General features: G+C 39.9%; 1 long non-coding RNA gene across 1 annotated transcript in view; it reads left to right on the forward strand.

Moving 5' to 3' along the window:
* Positions 1-10,446: 10,446 nt before the first annotated feature.
* LOC122812300 overlaps positions 10,447-21,541 on the forward strand; it is a 518,343-nt gene continuing 507,248 nt past the window's right edge. The window contains exons 1-2 of the long non-coding RNA XR_006366380.1: positions 10,447-10,552; positions 10,634-10,655. This is a non-coding gene — a long non-coding RNA (uncharacterized LOC122812300). The remainder of the gene's footprint in view (positions 10,553-10,633; positions 10,656-21,541) is intronic.

Here is a 21,541-nt window from a genome sequence, read left to right on the forward strand (position 1 = left end):
TGATTATCTCCCATCCTACTTTCTACTGCTCTGTGTACTCATGTATTACACGAGGTCAGTTGTGCTGCATCCTGATCTGAACCTGGACTGATTATCTCCCATCCTACTTTCTACTGCTCTGTGTACTCATGTATTACACGAGGTCAGTTGTGCTGCATCCTGATCTGCACCTGAACTGATTATCTCCCATCCTACTTTCTACTGCTCTGTGTACTCATGTATTACACGAGGTCAGTTGTGCTGCATCCTGATCTGCACCTGAACTGATTATCTCCCATCTTACTTTCTACTACTCTGTGCATTCAGGTATTAGTCACCATCTCCAGAACGTTCATGTGGTGTGACAGGAGTTTGACACCTCTATACTGCCCACAGTCAGGAATTGACCATTTGTTCCTGAACACTGGTACTAGTGTGGTTATTCTCCGGTCATTTAGGATGTATCTTTCTCTCCATACTGCTATAAGTACCTCTGGAACAATTTCTCCCACACCTCTCCCAGCATCTTGATCATATCTGCCTTGACCTCACCTGAGCCTGCTTTTATCCCTGACTTCATTTTTCCTTAGCACAGCACTTCCTGATTCTAGGGTGTGATTTCTTTCTTCTTCGTTCACTGCAGGCTGTGTCTGGGGCAGTATGGCATCTGTGAAAGTTTCTTCATTTTTCCTTAGCACAGCACTTCCTTATTCTAGGGTGTGATTTCTTTCTTCTTCATTCACTGCAGGCTGTGTCTGGGGCAGTATGGCGTCTGTGAAAGTTTCTTCATTTTTCCTTAGCACAGCACTTCCTGATTCTAGGGTGTGATTTCTTTCTTCTTCGTTCACTGCAGGCTGTGTCTGGGGCAGTATGGCGTCTGTGAAAGTTTCTTCATTTTTCCTTAGCACAGCACTTCCTGATTCTAGGGTGTGATTTCTTTCTTCTTTGTTCACTGCAGGCTGTGTCTGGGGCAGTATGGCGTCTGTGAAAGTTTCTTCATTTTTCCTTAGCACAGCACTTCCTGATTCTAGGGTGTGATTTCTTTCTTCTTCCTTCACTGCAGGCTGTGTCTGGGGCAGTATGGCATCTGTGAAAGTTTCTTCATTTTTCCTTAGCACAGCACTTCCTGATTCTAGGGTGTGATTTCTTTCTTCTTCGTTCACTGCAGGCTGTGTCTGGGGCAGTATGGCGTCTGTGAAAGTTTCTTCATTTTGCCTTAGCACAGCACTTCCTGATTCTAGGGTGTGATTTCTTTCTTCTTCCTTCACTGCAGGCTGTGTCTGGGGCAGTATGGCGTCTGTGAAAGTTTCTTCATTTTTCCTTAGCACAGCACTTCCTGATTCTAGGGTGTGATTTCTTTCTTCTTCCTTCACTGCAGGCTGTGTCTGGGGCAGTATGGCGTCTGTGAAAGTTTCGTCATTTTCCTTAGCACAGCACTTCCTGATTCTAGGGTGTGATTTCTTTCTTCTTCCTTCACTGCAGGCTGTGTCTGGGGCAGTATGGCGTCTGTGAAAGTTTCTTCATTTTTCCTTAGCACAGCACTTCCTGATTCTAGGGTGTGATTTCTTTCTTCTTCCTTCACTGCAGGCTGTGTCTGGGGCAGTATGGCGTCTGTGAAAGTTTCTTCATTTTTCCTTAGCACAGCACTTCCTGATTCTAGGGTGTGATTTCTTTCTTCTTCCTTCACTGCAGGCTGTGTCTGGGGCAGTATGGCATCTGTGAAAGTTTCTTCATTTTTCCTTAGCACAGCACTTCCTGATTCTAGGGTGTGATTTCTTTCTTCTTCCTTCACTGCAGGCTGTGTCTGGGGCAGTATGGCGTCTGTGAAAGTTTCTTCATTTTTCCTTAGCACAGCACTTCCTGATTCTAGGGTGTGATTTCTTTCTTCTTCATTCACTGCAGGCTGTGTCTGGGGTAGTATGGCATCTGTGAAAGTTTCTTCATTTTTCCTTAGCACAGCACTTCCTGATTCTAGGGTGTGATTTCTTTCTTCTTCGTTCACTGCAGGCTGTGTCTGGGGCAGTATGGCGTCTGTGAAAGTTTCTTCATTTTTCCTTAGCACAGCACTTCCTGATTCTAGGGTGTGATTTCTTTCTTCTTCGTTCACTGCAGGCTGTGTCTGGGGCAGTATGGCGTCTGTGAAAGTTTCTTCATTTTTCCTTAGCACAGCACTTCCTGATTCTAGGGTGTGATTTCTTTCTTCTTCCTTCACTGCAGGCTGTGTCTGGGGCAGTATGGCGTCTGTGAAAGTTTCTTCATTTTTCCTTAGCACAGCACTTCCTGATTCTAGGGTGTGATTTCTTTCTTCTTCCTTCACTGCAGGCTGTGTCTGGGGCAGTATGGCGTCTGTGAAAGTTTCTTCATTTTCCTTAGCACAGCACTTCCTGATTCTAGGGTGTGATTTCTTTCTTCTTCGTTCACTGCAGGCTGTGTCTGGGGCAGTATGGCGTCTGTGAAAGTTTCTTCATTTTTCCTTAGCACAGCACTTCCTGATTCTAGGGTGTGATTTCTTTCTTCTTCGTTCACTGCAGGCTGTGTCTGGGGCAGTATGGCGTCTGTGAAAGTTTCTTCATTTTTCCTTAGCACAGCACTTCCTGATTCTAGGGTGTGATTTCTTTCTTCTTCGTTCACTGCAGGCTGTGTCTGGGGCAGTATGGCATCTGTGAAAGTTTCTTCATTTTTCCTTAGCACAGCACTTCCTGATTCTAGGGTGTGATTTCTTTCTTCTTCGTTCACTGCAGGCTGTGTCTGGGGCAGTATGGCGTCTGTGAAAGTTTCTTCATTTTTCCTTAGCACAGCACTTCCTGATTCTAGGGTGTGATTTCTTTCTTCTTCGTTCACTGCAGGCTGTGTCTGGGGCAGTATGGCGTCTGTGAAAGTTTCTTCATTTTTCCTTAGCACAGCACTTCCTGATTCTAGGGTGTGATTTCTTTCTTCTTCGTTCACTGCAGGCTGTGTCTGGGGCAGTATGGCGTCTGTGAAAGTTTCTTCATTTTTCCTTAGCACAGCACTTCCTGATTCTAGGGTGTGATTTCTTTCTTCTTCGTTCACTGCAGGCTGTGTCTGGGGCAGTATGGCGTCTGTGAAAGTTTCTTCATTTTTCCTTAGCACAGCACTTCCTGATTCTAGGGTGTGATTTCTTTCTTCTTCCTTCACTGCAGGCTGTGTCTGGGGCAGTATGGCATCTGTGAAAGTTTCTTCATTTTTCCTTAGCACAGCACTTCCTGATTCTAGGGTGTGATTTCTTTCTTCTTCATTCACTGCAGGCTGTGTCTGGGGCAGTATGGCGTCTGTGAAAGTTTCTTCATTTTTCCTTAGCACAGCACTTCCTGATTCTAGGGTGTGATTTCTTTCTTCTTCATTCACTGCAGGCTGTGTCTGGGGCAGTATGGCGTCTGTGAAAGTTTCTTCATTTTTCCTTAGCACAGCACTTCCTGATTCTAGGGTGTGATTTCTTTCTTCTTCCTTCACTGCAGGCTGTGTCTGGGGCAGTATGGCGTCTGTGAAAGTTTCTTCATTTTTCCTTAGCACAGCACTTCCTTATTCTAGGGTGTGATTTCTTTCTTCTTCGTTCACTGCAGGCTGTGTCTGGGGCAGTATGGCGTCTGTGAAAGTTTCTTCATTTTTCCTTAGCACAGCACTTCCTGATTCTAGGGTGTGATTTCTTTCTTCTTCGTTCACTGCAGGCTGTGTCTGGGGTAGTATGGCGTCTGTGAAAGTTTCTTCATTTTTCCTTAGCACCGCACTTTCTGATTCTAGGGTGTGATTTCTTTCTTCTTCATTCACTGCAGGCTGTGTCTGGGGTAGTATGGCGTCTGTGAAAGTTTCTTCATTTTTCCTTAGTACAGCACTTCCTTATTCTAGGGTGTGATTTCTTTCTTCTTCATTCATTGTAGGCGGTGTCTTGGGCAGTATGGCTTCTGTGAAATTTTCTTCATTCAGAAGCTCCTGGAAGTACTCCTATCTGCCTTAGCTGTCCTGTGGTCTTGTGAGATGGCTGTTGTTGGCATCCCTTATGAAGGTTGTCTGATGACTATCTTCTGTCTTTGCCTTACAACATGATGGTGAGATGGTTGCTGCTGGCATCCCTTACGAAGGTTGTCTGATGACTATCTTCTATCTTTGCCTTACAACATGATGGTGAGATGGCTGTTGCTGGCATCCCTTACGAAGGTTGTCTGATGACTATCTTCTGTCTTTGCCTTACAACATGATGGTGAGATGGTTGCTGCTGGCATCCCTTATGAAGGTTGTCTGATGACTATATTCTGTCTTTGCCTTACAACATGATGGTGAGATGGTTGCTGCTGGCATCCCTTATGAAGGTTGTCTGATGACTATCTTCTGTCTTTGCCTTACAACATGATGGTGAGATGGTTGCTGCATGGCATCCCTTATGAAGGTTGTCTGATGACTATCTTCTGTCTTTGCCTTACAACATGATGGTGAGATGGTTGCTGCTGGCATCCCTTATGAAGGTTGTCTGATGACTATCTTCTGTCTTTGCCTTACAACATGATGGTGAGATGGTTGCTGCTGGCATCCCTTATGAAGGTTGTCTGATGACTATCTTCTGTCTTTGCCTTACAACATGATGGTGAGATGGTTGCTGCTGGCATCCCTTATGAAGGTTGTCTGATGACTATCTTCTGTCTTTGCCTTACAACATGATGGTGAGATGGTTGCTGCTGGCATCCCTTATGAAGGTTGTCTGATGACTATCTTCTGTCTTTGCCTTACAACATGATGGTGAGATGGTTGCTGCTGGCATCCCTTACGAAGGTTGTCTGATGACTATCTTCTGTCTTTGCCTTACAACATGACAGAGTTTTTTCTGCCATTAGTGGAATCAGTTTCCAGAAGCTGGTTGGCTGCCTTTGATGCTTCATTCTTTGGTATTGCAGCTGCTCTCTTAACATTTTGTTTGTCAGTCAGTATTCCTTTTTAGTCCACTCTGTCTTTTCTGTTACCCATATTTTCCTGCACTCTTTCTTTCTTTTAATGACTTCCTGAACTTCTGCATTCCACCACCAGCTTTCCTTATGCACCTTATTTCCATACGTGGCTCGGCTGCATCTCTGTTCTGTAGTCCTTACATGTGCTGTTTTGAGGCGCTGCCATTCTTCTTCATCTCACCCTTTTCATCTTCTTCCTGAGGTGCTAGAGCCTGAATACTTCCTTAGACTCATGTTTTTTCTGTAGTCAACTTCCAGGTCTTCAGCCTGATCTCTATTGACCTTAGAGCCTTCTGTGTCCACTATTTGCTGCTGATTTTTTTTTTTTTGCTGTGGGACAACTGTTTCACTGGCCATGATTTTGCAATTGCTAATTTTACCCCACTACCCTTTCCATACTAGGATGTGATCTACGTTAGTTGCATTTTGTCCACTCTTGATTGTGATTTTGTGACTGTCTCTCTTGCTGAACTATGTTTGGTCATCATGAGCCATTTGCCAGGCATAAGTCTAGAATGGCCACCCCGTCTGCATTCCTGTTTCTCCACCCATGTGGACCCATGCAGTCCTCATATCCTGTTCTGTCTGTCCCAGTATGATCGATTATGTCCCTATCATCAAGTAGGTCTAGCAACTGCTGCCTGAATGCAGTATATCCCTAGCTATCACAACCATACCTCTCAACTGTCCAGATTTTTGCCTCTTATTTCTGCTGTGTTCCTCATAAAATTTATGGTGTTCTGTCAAGTCAGTGGAGACTGAAATCACTAATTAGTGACATGTTTGAGTTTCAAACTTCATATCATTCGGAAAATATATGCTAATGTCAATTTGTTATTGTAGCAATTTTCTAACTTTATAAGAGCAATAATTAAAAATTGTCCCTATTTTTGGGTCTTTGTTCCCTCATTTTCTGGCTTTGTACAGGTTTCTTGTGTTAAGAGATTAAGAGATATGATCACAAACCTGCTGTGAGGCATAGGTTGAATTTATGAACAGTGCTGTACCTTATACTGGGGTCTGGTTTCCATGATGTTTTCTGAAGCCTCTCTCTTATAACAGTTGTCACACCATTTCTAGGCTGTTGTCTGTACTCCCCCTAAGTAGTAGACTGGATTCCAAGCCAAGTGTTTTGTGTGTGTGTGTGTGTGTGTGTGTGTGTGTGTGTGTGTGTGTGTGTGTGTGTGTGTGTGTGTGTGTGTGTGTGAGTGTGTGCGTGTGTGTTTGAATGTACGTATGTATGTATATATATATATATATATATATATATATATATATATATATATATCTGGGTCCCTTTTAAAATGTTGACTTACCAGAACATCGACTCGCAAATCAGCAAGACCACAACTATGAAAGTTCAAAATGCTGAACTCCCAGAATGTTGTAATTTAACTCTGGGAAAGTAACCACTGGGCCACCATGGTGAGCGTTGCCCTGTTCCCATCTGTAGTGCGATCTCTGAGTTGGTATATTTAGAGTGGGGGTGTGGGGGTGAAGCCCTCCACGTTGATGGATTTAATTTGCCTTCGATCGTATTCTAGTGATTGATGGCCCAGTGGTTACTTTCTCAGAGTTAAATTATGACATCCCAGGAGTTCGGCGTTGTGAACTTTCAATGTTGTTGTCTCATTGATTTGCAAGTTGACATTCCATTAAGTCAATGTTTTAAAGTAGACCTATATGCTTGCAGCATGAAAGGTGAAAAATCTCAAAAGAGAGAATCACAAAACACCGAATGACCCATAACAGTGAATCACAAAACAGTGAATATTTCTCTCCCATTAAAAAAATATTACAAGTAAATTACAGCCACAAAAGTGATATTGTTAGAGGAAGGTTTTTTTAATGTGATTAATAGGTGAATGGGGTAAGTGCCAGGGGTAGGATTGCAGTTATGGTTAGCACACATTTTTTTTTTTTTGCTGCTATGAGCATTTGCATTTTTATTAGTTAATTGTTATTTATTATCTCCATAGGAATCTTGATAAACATCAATACACATGTAGAAAAAATCTGCAAATTGTTCATGGGGCTGTTAAACTCGTAAAGTGCTTATAAACTATTATGTAAAACTCAAAGCTCAGTTTTGCAGATTTTGCACAGACTAAACATATAGGGAATGATTTAATGCAGGAGAAGTGATGAAAAACATTCCTGTAGAAATTTGAAGGTACACCAATGGTGTATTTTCTAGGACAGAAGAAAAGATGTGTCACAGAAAAGTATGTTTATTACACTTAAATGCACTTTAAATGGCAACTTACATCTAACAAAAGGTTGTGAATAGTACAAATGCTAAACAGTGTTTATATTTTACAAGGCATCCTGATATAAAATGTAAACCTAATGAGTTTTGCAAGTTTATTTAGCTCTGAAGACTCACCTGGCAAATTATACCCCTGTTCATCTGTTATGAAAGGCAATATTTTTATGATACATTGATCTAGAAAGCTTAAAGCACAAAATAATGAAAAAAAAGAAAAAAAAAACAAAGCAAAAAACACTACGTTATGCAGGGGACAAGCCCCCTGCACCCCCACAACCTACTATATATCAACTCTAATATTGCACAAGTGGGAAAAGGGTGAATTCCCTGCTGTACCTCAATAAGCACACACAGCAGCCAGCATTAAGAGATTTTCATCTCTAAAGCTGAAAAAGCAAAAAAAAAAAAAATATATATATATATATATATATATATATATATATATATATATATATATATATATTTTTTTTTATTTTGACATTTGTTTACCGGGTTAATCTGATTGGGCAGAAGCCCTTTTTCAGCAGAGAGTCGGTGCGAAAATATCCAGCACTATTAGTACAATGATTCAAGTATTACAAAAACTGACATAATCATCAGTTATGCAGTGAGTTACAGTCGGTTTTGAAGAGGAGAACTAATAATACACATATGCATTACTGACAGGAAACCATGTGATATGTCCTTGAGTTAAGAACTTTAAACTATTACTGTTCACTTAATATTTACAGAGAGTTTAAGTATCACAGTTCATAATTTATTGTGTAACTTGTGTCCCTTCCAGACAGTTGGGTTTGGACAGCTGGAAAGGATGAAGAAATAGCAGTAGAATGAGTAGTTACAGAGTTTTATTACTAAATTATGTGAGTAACTTCATTTAAGGTGGCTAGTTAGTAACAGTTGCGAGTGGTAAGGATAGAGGGATGAGCATTTTATGTTGGGTCATGGCAAGTGCAAGTCCTAGTGCTTAGCAGGTAGAGTTTTAAGGATTTTCTGAAGTAGTTACTATTAGGCATTGCGCTTAGGGATAGAGGCAGTTTGTTTCAAGAATTAGCAATTGAGTGGCTATAGAGTTGCTTGCCAATATTTATTGGGGTTTATAGATTTCTAGGAGGTGCTAATCTGAGCTACAAAGTGTTCGGTTGGGAATGTAAAAGATTATAACAGAGGAGAGAGCTAAACAAGAGGCAGATTTGTAAAGGATGGTGTGGGTGAGTGAAGTTGGGGAGGAGGAGTTCTTGGTGGAATTCTGGACACTGAAGGTTTTTTAGAGCTAAGCAATGATAGGAGCAACAGGGTAAGTTTGCTACAAATCTATCAGTCTTATGATATGTGAGCTCAAGTTTGGGCATAAGGTGAGTTTGTAGGTTTGTAAGGGTTGGGGTAGCATAAAGTAGGCTAGGTAGAAATTAGGCTTGTGCTCCAGAGAGTTTAGATTTGTTAGGGAGGAATCCTTTGTTTCTATAAAGTAAACCTATTTTTTGATGGTTTTGTTTTTGGATTGCTTGTTGCATGTGGACATCAGATTTTAGTTGGTCATCTATAATAGCACCTACTAGTTTTGTGTGAGGTTCTGCTTTGTTGGTTGTGCTACAGAGAGAAGTGATGGTGAAGGTAGTCTTAGCATGAGATAGGGATTTAGGCAGGAATAACAGGAGCTTGTTTTTTTGGATTCAGTACAAGCTAGTTACAACTTGGCCATCTTTCAGTGGATTGGAAAGATTCTTGGGTGAGAATGAGAAGCTGGGAGAGGTTGTCAGAGGAGGAGATGATAGTTGAGTCATCAGCATAGTGCATTAGAGAGGAGTGGGAAAAGATGTGTACAGTTCATTAGTAACGATGTTAAATAGTTAAGGTCCAAAGATGTAGCCTTGTGGGACTCCAGTAAGGACTGGGAGGAAGGGGGAGAGATCAGTACACCATCTGACTAATTGAAGCCTGTTGGAGAGATAGCGAGAGAACCAGGAGATAGTTGAATTGGAGAGGTTGAGGTCAGAAAGTTCAGCTAGGAGTTTGTTGTGAGATACAGTGTCAAAGGACTTAGAGAGGTCAAGGAATAGGCAAGATGCAAGTCTGTTGTCACGAGTTCTGGTGATGGTCTGAGTGAAAGATAGTAGAGCAATAGCTGTGCTGTGGTTGGGGTTAAAGCTGTGTTGTGAGGGAGTAAGAAGATTTTCTTGTAGGAGATATTCTATTAGTTGTTTGTTTATATAGTTCTCCAGTATTTTAGATAGGGGAGACAAAATAACTATAGGTCTGAAGTTAGAAGGGTCAGTGGAAGGACCTCCTTTGTGTATAGGTATGGTGTAGAACTTCTTCCAAATGTCTGGGACAATAGATTCTTGTATAATCCTGTTGATTAGTATGGAGATGGGGTAAGCAATAGAATCTGAGGCTAGAATGTTCTCCCTTTTAACATGTGCTGTTATGAATGGTAACCCAAATATGTTTGCAGATGCTGTTTGCCCCTGCATACCTACCAACTTAGTAGAACCCTTATATCTCACATCTTCAGATAAAGAAGTTTCGTGACCTCAGAGTTGTACTAATTCAGTTACAGGGGTGTAAAGCTGAGTAAAGCAACATACCCTGAAAATATGTAACTGTTTTCATAATATGATTTGTCTTGTTATTTTTTTTTTATTTTACAAGATTTATTTACTTGGTATTTTCCAGGTTGTTTGTCCTGTATTAGTTCAGTTCACCAATTCATTTCTGTTTTCTGTCAGTGATTTGTCCTTCATTTCAACATTGTTTTCCCATTATGACTCATCATTCTGAGAAACTTGCAAAGATTTTATGTGATTTAAGTTGCATTATACAACCAAAATAATCATCTACAAGGTGTGAGCAGCGTATAGAAATAAGTGAAAGAAATATTTGGTAGGAGGATCCTGCTGGTAAAACAAAATCATCTACCCTTCCAGGAAAAAAAAGGAAATAGAGTTCCAGATCTAACATTTGCAAATTTTATTTTAGCAGACATAGCAGATAAAAAGTTCATGTCAGAGGAGGTGATCCTTAACAACCATAAGACAAATCCTGTACCTTTCTCTTACTGAGAACATTAATTTATTAATTTTAAACTATGAATAGAGATGGCTTTGAAACTCCAAGACATTAAATAACATTATATAGTGTTATATCCTAAGTTCATTTTATCTGTTGTCTGTTATGGATTAAAAATGACTGCAATTTGGAAATTCCTGCAATATTCATCTATTCTTTTTTGTTTTAAAAGCTTCCAATCCAGAACTTCTGTCCACACCTATTATAGTTGGCATTACATGTGGCGCCTTAGTTTTTGTCCTTTTGGTTATTTTTCTTCTCTGTCGAAAAGGAACAAAAGGTTTGTCTGCAACCTTTACTATAATAAACTACACATTTCATTTTTTTATTTAATCTTCTAATAACTATTTATCTTTTCTAGGATCTGCTGCCACTCAAAATGGGTATGTATTAAAACGTTTTAATACTAATTACTTGCATTGTATTTCAGCATCTACATTTATATTACACACACACACATATATATATATATATATATATATATATATATATATATATATATATATATATATATATATATAGATGAATTCACTTCAGAATCTCAAAATTCCAAAACATCGAATGTCATATGATCGATGTTTTGGAATATCGAAATTCCAAAATAAATCCAAAAAACCACCCCCAACAATTTAAATGTTTCTGCAGGGGGGTAAGCCCCACACCTTCTACACCCCTGCTACTTAAATAAGTTCGATCATATGGTCTCGACCATATGAATTTCAAGATTTCAGGATTTCGATATTTCGAAGGGAACCCATATATATATATATATATATATATATATATATATATATATATATATATATCAAGAAAGAATATTGCTGGACAGCAGTACTCCTGTATTTGACTTTTACAGCTTAATTGTCAATTAATCTTATCCCAAGAGCCTGGGATAGTGATATGTCCATTGAGTAAAAACATCTGCAGAAAACTGATACTGGTTCTGTGGGGAGTGACATTTGTGCACAAAACGTAACAGTAAGAAGTCTGTGTATGGGTATTACAATTTGTTCCTAACATTTTTGCTATTGGGAATAAGTAAATGGTTGGGTCTAGTTAGAAGTCACTACCATTCCATGGTTAAAGAACAATGACTGGAAACCAGTTCTGTCAGAGTATTAATATTTTTACTGTAATAGATATTCTAATGAAAAATTAAGTGGAGGTGTTATAATAGGGACTAAAGTTAGTTATGAAACCTGTGATTATTACATGTTCAATAATAATACCAGCACTATAGATTGTGTATCAGTGACAATAAAGACAACCCTGGAACATATAACAATTGCTGGAGTGGTTAGACCACCAAAGTCAAGTGCCGATGACCTGGAGGATTTTATACATTTCTTGCATAAAACACAGGAGGGAAGTATAATATCAAATGAGGACTTAAATTTACCAGAAACAGACTGGAATAATATTGATTCAACAACATTAGTAAGGATGTTATTCACAATGTATGTTCAGGAACAGCAGTTGCTTTAGATTGTAATAAAAACTACCAGGGAATGTAACATGCTAGACATTGTGTTCCTAAAGAAATTACTTTTACTTTGAGTGAAATTTTACCACCATTGATGTGTACTTAACATGGGGTTATAAAGGTTAACTTGCTAATAGTTAATTGTGCCAAACTTAAATCTAAAGCAATACACAGAAGATTAATCACAGATAATATGGAAGCAAAACAGTTACTATGTAACACTAACCGGAGTGATGTGTACAGTGGAAAAACTGCAGATGGAATGTGGAAAGTTTTGAAAGTTAATTTATTTGAGTACAAAAAATCAGTTTTGAAAGAGAATTTATTTGAGTGCAAAAAAAAATGTTTAACATTAGGATCTAGGCATATAATGTCAGGGGGATATATTTCCATAAGAACAAGATACCTGATTAAGGTGAGAGACAACAAATATAACAAATGGAAGAGAGGTCAAACTACAACTTTGAAAACTAAAATAAACAAGTCGTACAAACAAATTAAGAATGGTATGAGACAAGATCAAGAAAAAATGTGAAGAAAATTGATATAACAATATTGAGTATAATAGGAAATGGGTCTACTTTAGATCGCTGAAAACATAAAATTTCAAGCGCTCACATGAGCGACAATGCAGATATTCGATATTCATTTTTTTGGATTGCAGTACAGTGGAGATTGGGATATTTGCCCTTTCCTCACTGTAGTGCGATCTTGGAGTTGGAATAAATATTTAGTGGGGGGTGTGGGGGCACAGCTCCCCACAATAGTGATTTTGAATACCTGCATATTCGCTCATGTGAGCGTTCGAGATTTTAAGTTTTTGGCAATATAAAGTAGACCCTAGGAAACCATTTTATAGATACATAAGATGTGGAAGAAGTAAAGACATACAAATTGATAAACTGTGACAGATTCTAAAATTTATGATTAGACACAAAAGATTATAGATATATTTACAAAATCTTATGCAAAATAATTTGGCTCCACAAAGGGGGTGATAAGTTGTCCTAGTAACATCCAGGTAACCTCAGATACTGGAATCAAATTAGATTATATTGAAAAAGAACTGCACTAACTAGATCCAAAGAAAACACATGGAGGAGAATGGAATTAGTAATAATGACCTGGAAACACTTGAGCAAGAACTTAAAGTACCATTATATCTATTGTTTACTAGGTCATATAAATATGGGGAAATTCTTCAAGATTGTAGACATGCATTTATTAAACCTGTCTGTAAGGGAAAGGGGGGATAGGAACAACCCAGAGTCATATAGACCCTTAGGTCTATGTTCATGTTGTAGAAAAATAATGGTGAAGGTAATATTATATAAGTTATTGTCAGAATTGGATAGATTGGAACTTGAAACCATATATCAGCATGCATATGTTGAAAATAGACATATTATGACCTGTAACATGATGTTCTATAACCGTGTCAAGGTCCTGTTCCTGTATTCTGTCTCCTACAGGCTTTTGAGGGGAGACCTATGCCTGGCATACAGGGCATTGTCAGACCCCACTCTGATGGGCCTCCTGCATATCCACAAAACAAACAGTACCAGAATTACCCATTCTAAAGACTTAAACCTTGCCTGTGATATAAATAGGACCTGCTGGAGAGATAGGTATGTATCCCAGAGACTACCACATTTATGGAACAGGCTCCCCACCCATGTGAAGCAGAGTTCCTTCCTAATCCAATTCAAGTGCAACTTGGACAATTGGATGGGAAACTGGAAATTCATCCCTGGTCTGGCACCTATGTCAGGTAACCTGTAAATGGTTCATCTCCCAGGCCCATGCTTACACTTATCAAGGGTATCAGAACTTGTCAGAGATTTGGGATGCATGGCTAGGCTTAAAAAGGCCCTTGTGGTCAATAGCCCATTAAACACCTATGAACCTATGAACCTATATAATAGCAGCTATGAATGAAAAATTGTGCTGTGATGTAATTTATATAGGTTTAACTTCAGCATTTGACAGGGTCATGCACGAAACACTGATCAATAAATTAGAACAACTAGGTATTGATGTATTCTTGATAAGATGGATAGCTACATTGCTTACCAACAGGACATGGAAATACCTCACTAAAAGAATCACAGGCCTAAAGCAGATGCCCTATGCTGACCATCTAAAAAAACTCCAGCTATACTCTGTCACATATCGCCTACTCAGAGGCGATCTCTGCTTAACATACAAGGCCATGTCAAACCCAATGCTGTTGAACATGCTACACTTAAAGAAATCCCACTCCCTCAGAGCTACATGCTCCTGGGATCTAAACCTGGCCATCACAATGAACAAAACATGCTGGAGGGATAGGTTCCTGACCCAGAGACTCCCCATACTCTGGAATAGACTGCCCATACATGCCAAGCTGAGCACCTCTTTGGTCCTCTTCAAAAGGAACTTTGACGATTGGATGGGAGATAAGAAATTCATCCCGGGGATCGCATCAGTTGCCCTGCTAGACAGGGCACAAGGGAAGTAAATATTCTGGGAAGGAATAGCCAGGGAATTGTTATGGCTAGGCTTGTATAGGCCCTAGGGCCGATAGCCTAGTACCAACCTATGAACCTATGGCAAGTATCATACAGCAACTGGACAGGTGAAATCCATGGGTACAGTCAGTGTTTCCCATAGGGCTCTGTCCTAGGCCTTTACTTGTTTAGATTGTGTCTTTCAGACCTACCTTTTCATCTGAATGTTCTAGAGTCTGTATGCAGATGACCTGAAATGAGGTAAAGTGGTTACACATTACAGATAAGGCATGCCTGCAACAGAACTTGACTAAATTGACCGTTTGGGCACAGGAGAATAATATGCTGATAAATACATTGAAAACCAAGCATATCAGATTTGGGAGACATAAACTGAAAGGTGAATATTTAATACAGCACACGGTGATTGAAACTGTAGGATCATTTAAGGACCTAGGTAAATAGGTAGATCCAGCTTTGAATGTTTCTAATCATGTCAACTAATTGATTAATGATAGTTATAGAACTATAGGTTGTATAAAAAGATTTATAAAGTCTAGGAAATCAGAAATGATAAAGTCATTCTTTGTTAGTCATGTTAGACACAAACTTGAGTATGAAATAACAATATGCAAACCTTATAAAAAAACAAGCATGAGGAAACTGGAAAATGTACAGCAGAAATATAACAAGGGCATCCATGGATGTGAAAATGTAAGTTGTTATGAAAGACAAAAATATCTAACTTGTATAGTGTCTCTTGTAGATATCTAAGAGGAGATCTTATTCAGGTATATATGGCATTTAGAAACAACTACCTCAGGGAATGTTTGGAGTTATTAAAAAGCAGTAGAGAATCACCAGACAACCTATGTAGAAGGTTCTGTAGGAATGAGAAATGTAATAATTGGTTCTCTGGGAGAGTATTTGATGCATGGAACAGACCACCAAATTACATTAAAGGAACTACTAGTTTAGATATTTTAAGAACAGCCTGGACACTTACTATGGGAACAAGTGTTTTGGTATCCTGGCATGCTAGAAGGGCATTGATGCCCATGTTTGAAATATCTGTATGCATGTATGTATGCACGTATTCGGAATCTATGAGGTAAATCTTCATAAGTGCACATAATATGCTTTGGTTTGCTGCTACAAGTCTGGCTTAGTATGGTGATCTTCTGGGGAGCTGAATTATTCTATTTATGAAAATATTTATCCAGAATGTCATTATTACCATTTCAGACTCCAAAGTATAAGACAGTTGAGTATTAGCTGACTTTTTGGTACAGAACTATTACACTGAAGTACTATAGTCCCAAATGGATGAATGGAATAATAAAGACATGCACATGTCTTCCAGGCTCACTCGGCTCAAGGTTAAATAAACAAATTGTATCAGAAATAGGAAATGCATATTGCATCATTGTTACTTTATCTTAGCATATGCCACATAATCTAGAAGTAGTCTGTCCAATGCAAAATGCATCGGTATAATAACAAATAAGATGGTTTATTGACTATTCCAGCTTGAATGGGTGTAGTTAGTCAACAGAGGAATCAGTATGTTCACATTTAAATGAAAACAAAGACATAAAAATGGACAGACACATGCACAAACACAGACAGGCACCAACAGTATAAAAGCAACATTTCACAACAAAATTGCCTGAATAATTAATCCATTTTTACAGCATACCCCTAAATATCTACAAAGAAAGAGAGAGTGACAGAGAGAGAGGGAGAGAGAGAGAGAGAAAGAAAAGCTTTATTAAAAACATAATATATTTTCAGGAAACCTCAGACTTTTTATTCTAGGAATCAGTTACCATAACAGGTGAAAATTCATACCTGTAGAGAGAAAGAAATGTCAGTTATGCTATACAAACAAATAAAACAACTCCTTTGAAAACAGCATCATACAGTACAAACTAATCTTTTCTGTGTAACAGAAAATGAATGACTGAATTCCAAAAGACGGGGCATGTCGGCCAGTCATGACATTGAGAAGGAGCAGTTACTCCAGGCTACTGGAATCAGGAAACCCTGACTGTACCTGAGTTAGTAAGAGAGACATGATGTACTGACAATATATAAAGATGGGTCAATCCCTGGCTATACATGAGTTAGTAGGAGGGGCATGATGTGCAGACATTGCATACAGAGATGGGTCAAACCCTGACTGTGCATGAGTTAGTACAGGGGACATGATGTGCTGACATTGTATACTGAGATGGGTCAAACCCTGACTGTACATGAGTTAGTAGGAGGGGCATGATGTGCTGAAGTTGTATACAGAGATGCATCAAACCCTGACTATACAAGAGATTGTAGGAGGAGCAGCATGTGCTGAAGCTGTATACAAAGATGGATCAAACCCTGACTGTAAATGAGTTAGAAGGAAGGACATGATGTCCTGAAGTTGTATCCTGAGATGGGTCAAACCCTGAGTGTATATGAGTTAGTTGGAGGGGCATCATGTGCAGAAGTTATTTACTGAGATAGGTCAAACCCTGAATGTACATGAGTTAGTAGCAGAGGCATAATGTACTGAAGCTGTATGCAGTGATGGGTCAAACTCTGACTATCCATGAGTTAATAAGAGGGGCATGATGTGCTGACATAAACAGAGATGGGTCAAACCCTGACTGTACATGAGATAGTAGGAGGGCATGAAGTGCTGATGTTGTACACTTAGACAGGTCAAACCCCATAGGTACATGGGTTAGTAGGTGGGGCATGATGTGCTGAACCTGTATACAGAGATAGGTAAAACCCTGACTATACATGAGTTAGTAAAAGGAGCATGATGTGCAGAAGTTGTTTACTGAGATGGGTCAAACACTGACTGCACATGAGTTAGTAGGAAGAACAAGATATGCTGAATTGCATACTTAGATGGTCAAACTCTGACTGTACATGAGTTAGTAGGAGAGGCATGAAGTGATGGAGTTGTATACTGAGATGGGACAAACCCTGACTGTGCATGAGTTAGTAGGAGGGGCATGATGTGCTGAAGCTGTACACTGAGATGGTCAAACCCTGACTGTACATGAGTTAGTAGGAGGGGCATGATGTGCTGAAGCTGTATACTGGGATGGGTCAAGCCCTGACTGCACATGAGTTAGTAGGAGGGACATGATGTGCAGAAGTTATATTCTGAGATGGGTCAAACCCTGACTGTAAATGAGTTAGTAGGAGGGGCATGATGTGCTGACACTGTATACAGAGATGGGTCAAGCCCTGACTGTACATGAGTTAGTAGGAGGGGCATGATGTGCTGAAGCTGTACACTGAGATGGTCAAACCCTGACTGTACATGAGTTAGTAGGAGGGGCATGATGTGCTGAAGCTGTATACTGAGATGGGACAAACCCTGACTCTACATGAGTTAGTAGGAGGGGCATGATGTGCTGACATTGTATACAGAGATGGGTCAAGCCCTGACTGTACATGAGTTAGTAGGAGGGACATGATGTGCAGAAGTTATATTCTGAGATGGGTCAAACCCTGACTGTACATGAGTTAGTAGGAGGGGCATGATGTGCTGAAGTTATACACAGAGATTGGTCAAACACTGTACATGAGTTAGTAAGAGGGGCATGATATGCTGACGTTGTATACTGAGATGTGCCAAACCCTGACTGTACATGAGTTAGTAGACTGGGCATGATGTGCAGAAGTGTTTTAAATAGATGGTTCAAAGCCTGGCTGTACCTAAGTTAGTAAGAGTGGCTTGATGTGTTGATGTTTTATACAGAGATGGGTCAAACCCTGAGGTTTAGGTCCCTAGATCAGGTAACTCAGATGTTATTTGTTTTGAGGATGTGTAACAGATTACAAAACCAAACTGATTATGATCTAGATCCATTATGTTGCCTGTATCTGATAAATGAATTTTGCTACGATACATTTCTTGGCTTTGCATATAAGGATCATGTTGTTGATGGAACTATAAATGCCTTGATTTGTAGAGGGGACACCCTTGTGTAGGAGGGTCACAGTGGCTGTTCTCCAGGCATCAGGCACAGACATGGTGGACAGGTAGAGGTAGACACTGAGATAGTATGTACATGACACTGATGAGAATGCAGCTTGGTATGTTCTCTGGTTCCACAGAAGTATCACTTTTAGTCTTTGACATGGATTTTAGGAATTGTGCCAAGATGATATTGATGAAACTAAAATTTCAGGGATACTGGAAGTAACAATGTGGGTAGAATGGGTAAAGTTAGGGCTAAGTTTGTTTGCTTAAATATTGACTATCTCCTTACAATTGGAAAATGTGATATCATTATAGAAGGGCTCAGAGCATTTGTTGACATTATTCCTGAATTTCTGCCATAACTGAAGATAGATTTGTAGTTTCCTTCAGTATCTGTAGTGACCGTAAGCTCATTTCTGCTTTACATGTTCGTATAGTACTCTTAAGTTCTTTGCTAGCTTGTTTCACTGTGGTTCTTAGAAAAGGGGATGAGCACTTCTTACATCTTCATTTTCCATCTTTTTTTATGCAGTTTATTAATATGGGAGTTCCACCAGAGAGTTTTTTTCCCTGAATTTAGCATTATTATTTAGGGATGACAGGTAGTGACTTCTTTTTTATTTAATTTCTCCAAGTCTTTTGGGTTCCTAGTATCATGATGGGAATGGAACCCATTCCTAAGTCAAAGTACAATTAAAGTTCATGAAATTAGTATTGTTTCACTCTTTGATGTCAGCCGAGAGTGCTATTCGCAGCACCTGCAATGTGCCCAGTAATGACTCCTTCTGCAATTCGTACAGGGTTACATGAATTGGTAACGTATGATTGTAAATTCTTTTTTATAAGACCTGTTGCTCCTACTACTATTGGAACTGTCTGAGTATCTTTTTTCCACATGGCTCTCACTTCTGCCTGCAGAACCAGGTATTTTATGACTTTGTGTCTCTCTGTATGCAAGACACTGTAGTCACTGGGTGTGGTGATTTTAATGATCAATGTTACTTTTGTCTTCTTTTCTTGGACCATTATCTTCGGTTTTCAAGTATCTATCTTTTGAACTGTTGGTAATGGGTGATCCCATGTGATATAAACTTCATCATTTTCTATGATGCCTTGTGGCTCATCTTTCCAGTGTTTTTCAGCCACTTCAATACCATAATGTTTGCACAATCTCCAGTGCAACAGTCTCACCACATTATTATGCCTTTTAGTATACAGTCCCTCTGCCATTAGTGTGTTGCAACCAGCAACAAGGTATGTGATTGTTTCCAATTCGTTTTTTAAAAAACTACATTTGTCTGTTTCTCCCTCATGTTCAATGGACTTTGTAAACCAGCGTGTACATAGGTTCATAGGTTCATAGGTAGGTACTAGGCTATTGACCCTAGGGCCTATACAAGCCCAGCCAAAAAGGTACCCTGGCTTTTGCCACCCAAGAAAATTATTTTCCTGTGCCACTGTCAAGCAGAGCCACAGAAGTGATCCCTGGGGTGAATTTCCTATTTCCCATCCAATCATCAAGATTTTTCTTGAAGAGTGCTAATGAGGAGCTTTGTTTGATATAGATAGGTAGTTTATTCCAGAGTATGGGAAGTCTCTGGGACAGGAATCTATCCCTCCGGCATGTTCTGTTTATTGTGGTGACAAGGTTTAGGTCCCTAGAGTGTGTAGCTCAGAGGGATTGGGATTTCTTTAAGTGGAGCATGTCTAACAGCTCTGGGTTTGACATAGCTTTGTATGTTAGGCAGAGATCACCTCTGAGTAGGCGATATGCAACAGAGTAAAGCCGGAGTTTTTTGAGAGGGACTGCGTAGGGCATCTGTTTGAGGCTGGTAATCCTCTTTGTGAAGTATTTCTGTAGCCTTTCCAGTTGTTGTAGATGTCTTGTGAGGTACATACCAAAAGGGGCGTTGTACTCTATAATGGGTCTAATGAGTGATGAGTAGAGGGGAACAATGACCTCTTTTTTTCTGGATGAGAAACCTTTTGTGATGAGGTGTGCCACATAGAAGGATTTCCTGACTACTGTGGCGATGTGATTATCAAAGGAGAGACTACTTTCCACCTGTGTCCCAAGGTATCTTACCACACTTTCAGTGTTAAGTATACTACTGTTTATGTTGTAGTTCATGGGTACAGAGTTTTTACCAAAGGGGATGACAATGCACTTTTTGGCATTGAGCTTGAGGCCATGGCTTTGACACCAGGCATCTGTCTCAGTGAGGCCCTTTTGTAGGATGTCCACATTGTTAGGAGTTTCGATTATGGCTCCTAGTTTGCAGTCATTTGCGAACTTTGTTAGCCAAAGACCTTCTGTGTTAGCCTGTACTTCAGAGAAGTAAATACCAAACAGGAGAGGACCCAGGACTGAACCCTGTGGTACTCCACTTGTCACTGGTCTGAAGTCGGATTTGGAGTCTGCTACTTTCACAGTGTGGGATCTGTCAGTGAGCCAGTTGGCAACCCATCTTGTGACATAGGGATTAAAACCTAGTTTAGTGAGTTTATCTATAATTCCAGAGTGGAGGATGGTGTTGAAAGCCTTGGCAAGATCTAGATAGGCTGTGTGAACCACCTTACCCTTGTCTACAGCTTTGGTGACTGCTTCAAAGAAGTCTATCAGGTTTAGGAGACATGATCTGACTTTTACAAACCCGAACTGGCTGGGGTCCAGATTTTGGAGATTACCAATGTCTTTGTTTATAAGTTCCATGATGATATGTTCCATGGCCTTGCATACCAAGCTCATCAGGCTAATGGGGCGGTAGTTGCCGGGGTCCGTGGTGGCTCCCCCTTTGTGGAGTGGGATAACTGTCGCTGTGCACCATTCAGTGGGCACAAAGGCTGAGGAGATGCTATTATTGAACATGGTACAAGATCAGAGAGCTCTTCCATGTCTCTTTTCATGTAGTCCAGGGAGGTACATCTCAGGTCATCCACACCAACATGGACAATGACTGAGTCATATTTGTACTTGTTGTGGAGTGACCTGAGTGCGTGGGTTATATGGCGGATCCTGGCACCTGATAGGCAGCTGACAGTAACCTTCTCCTTGTTTAGCCTGGTGAGTGGGACATTAGTGTGCCTGACTATAGAGTCACCTATGACTAGTGTGTTAGTTATGTTGTTTTGCCTTATTTGCTGTGGTTGAATGGCACACTGAGTCTGCGGGCTATGTGTCATTTGGGTTGTGTTGGGGGTTGGAGGTTGCTTGCATTTCTGCTTTGGAGGTCTCCGTTGCTTGAGCAGATTATTATTGAGAGCCTCCGTGAATGTTTTTGTGCTTCTATGTGTGGATTTTGTGTTGTATTG

The sequence above is a fragment of the Protopterus annectens genome, chromosome 9.part0, assembly GCF_019279795.1.
Source record: "Protopterus annectens isolate FY-2018-M chromosome 9.part0, PAN1.0, whole genome shotgun sequence".
In the NCBI taxonomy this organism is placed as follows: Eukaryota; Metazoa; Chordata; order Ceratodontiformes; family Protopteridae; genus Protopterus; species Protopterus annectens.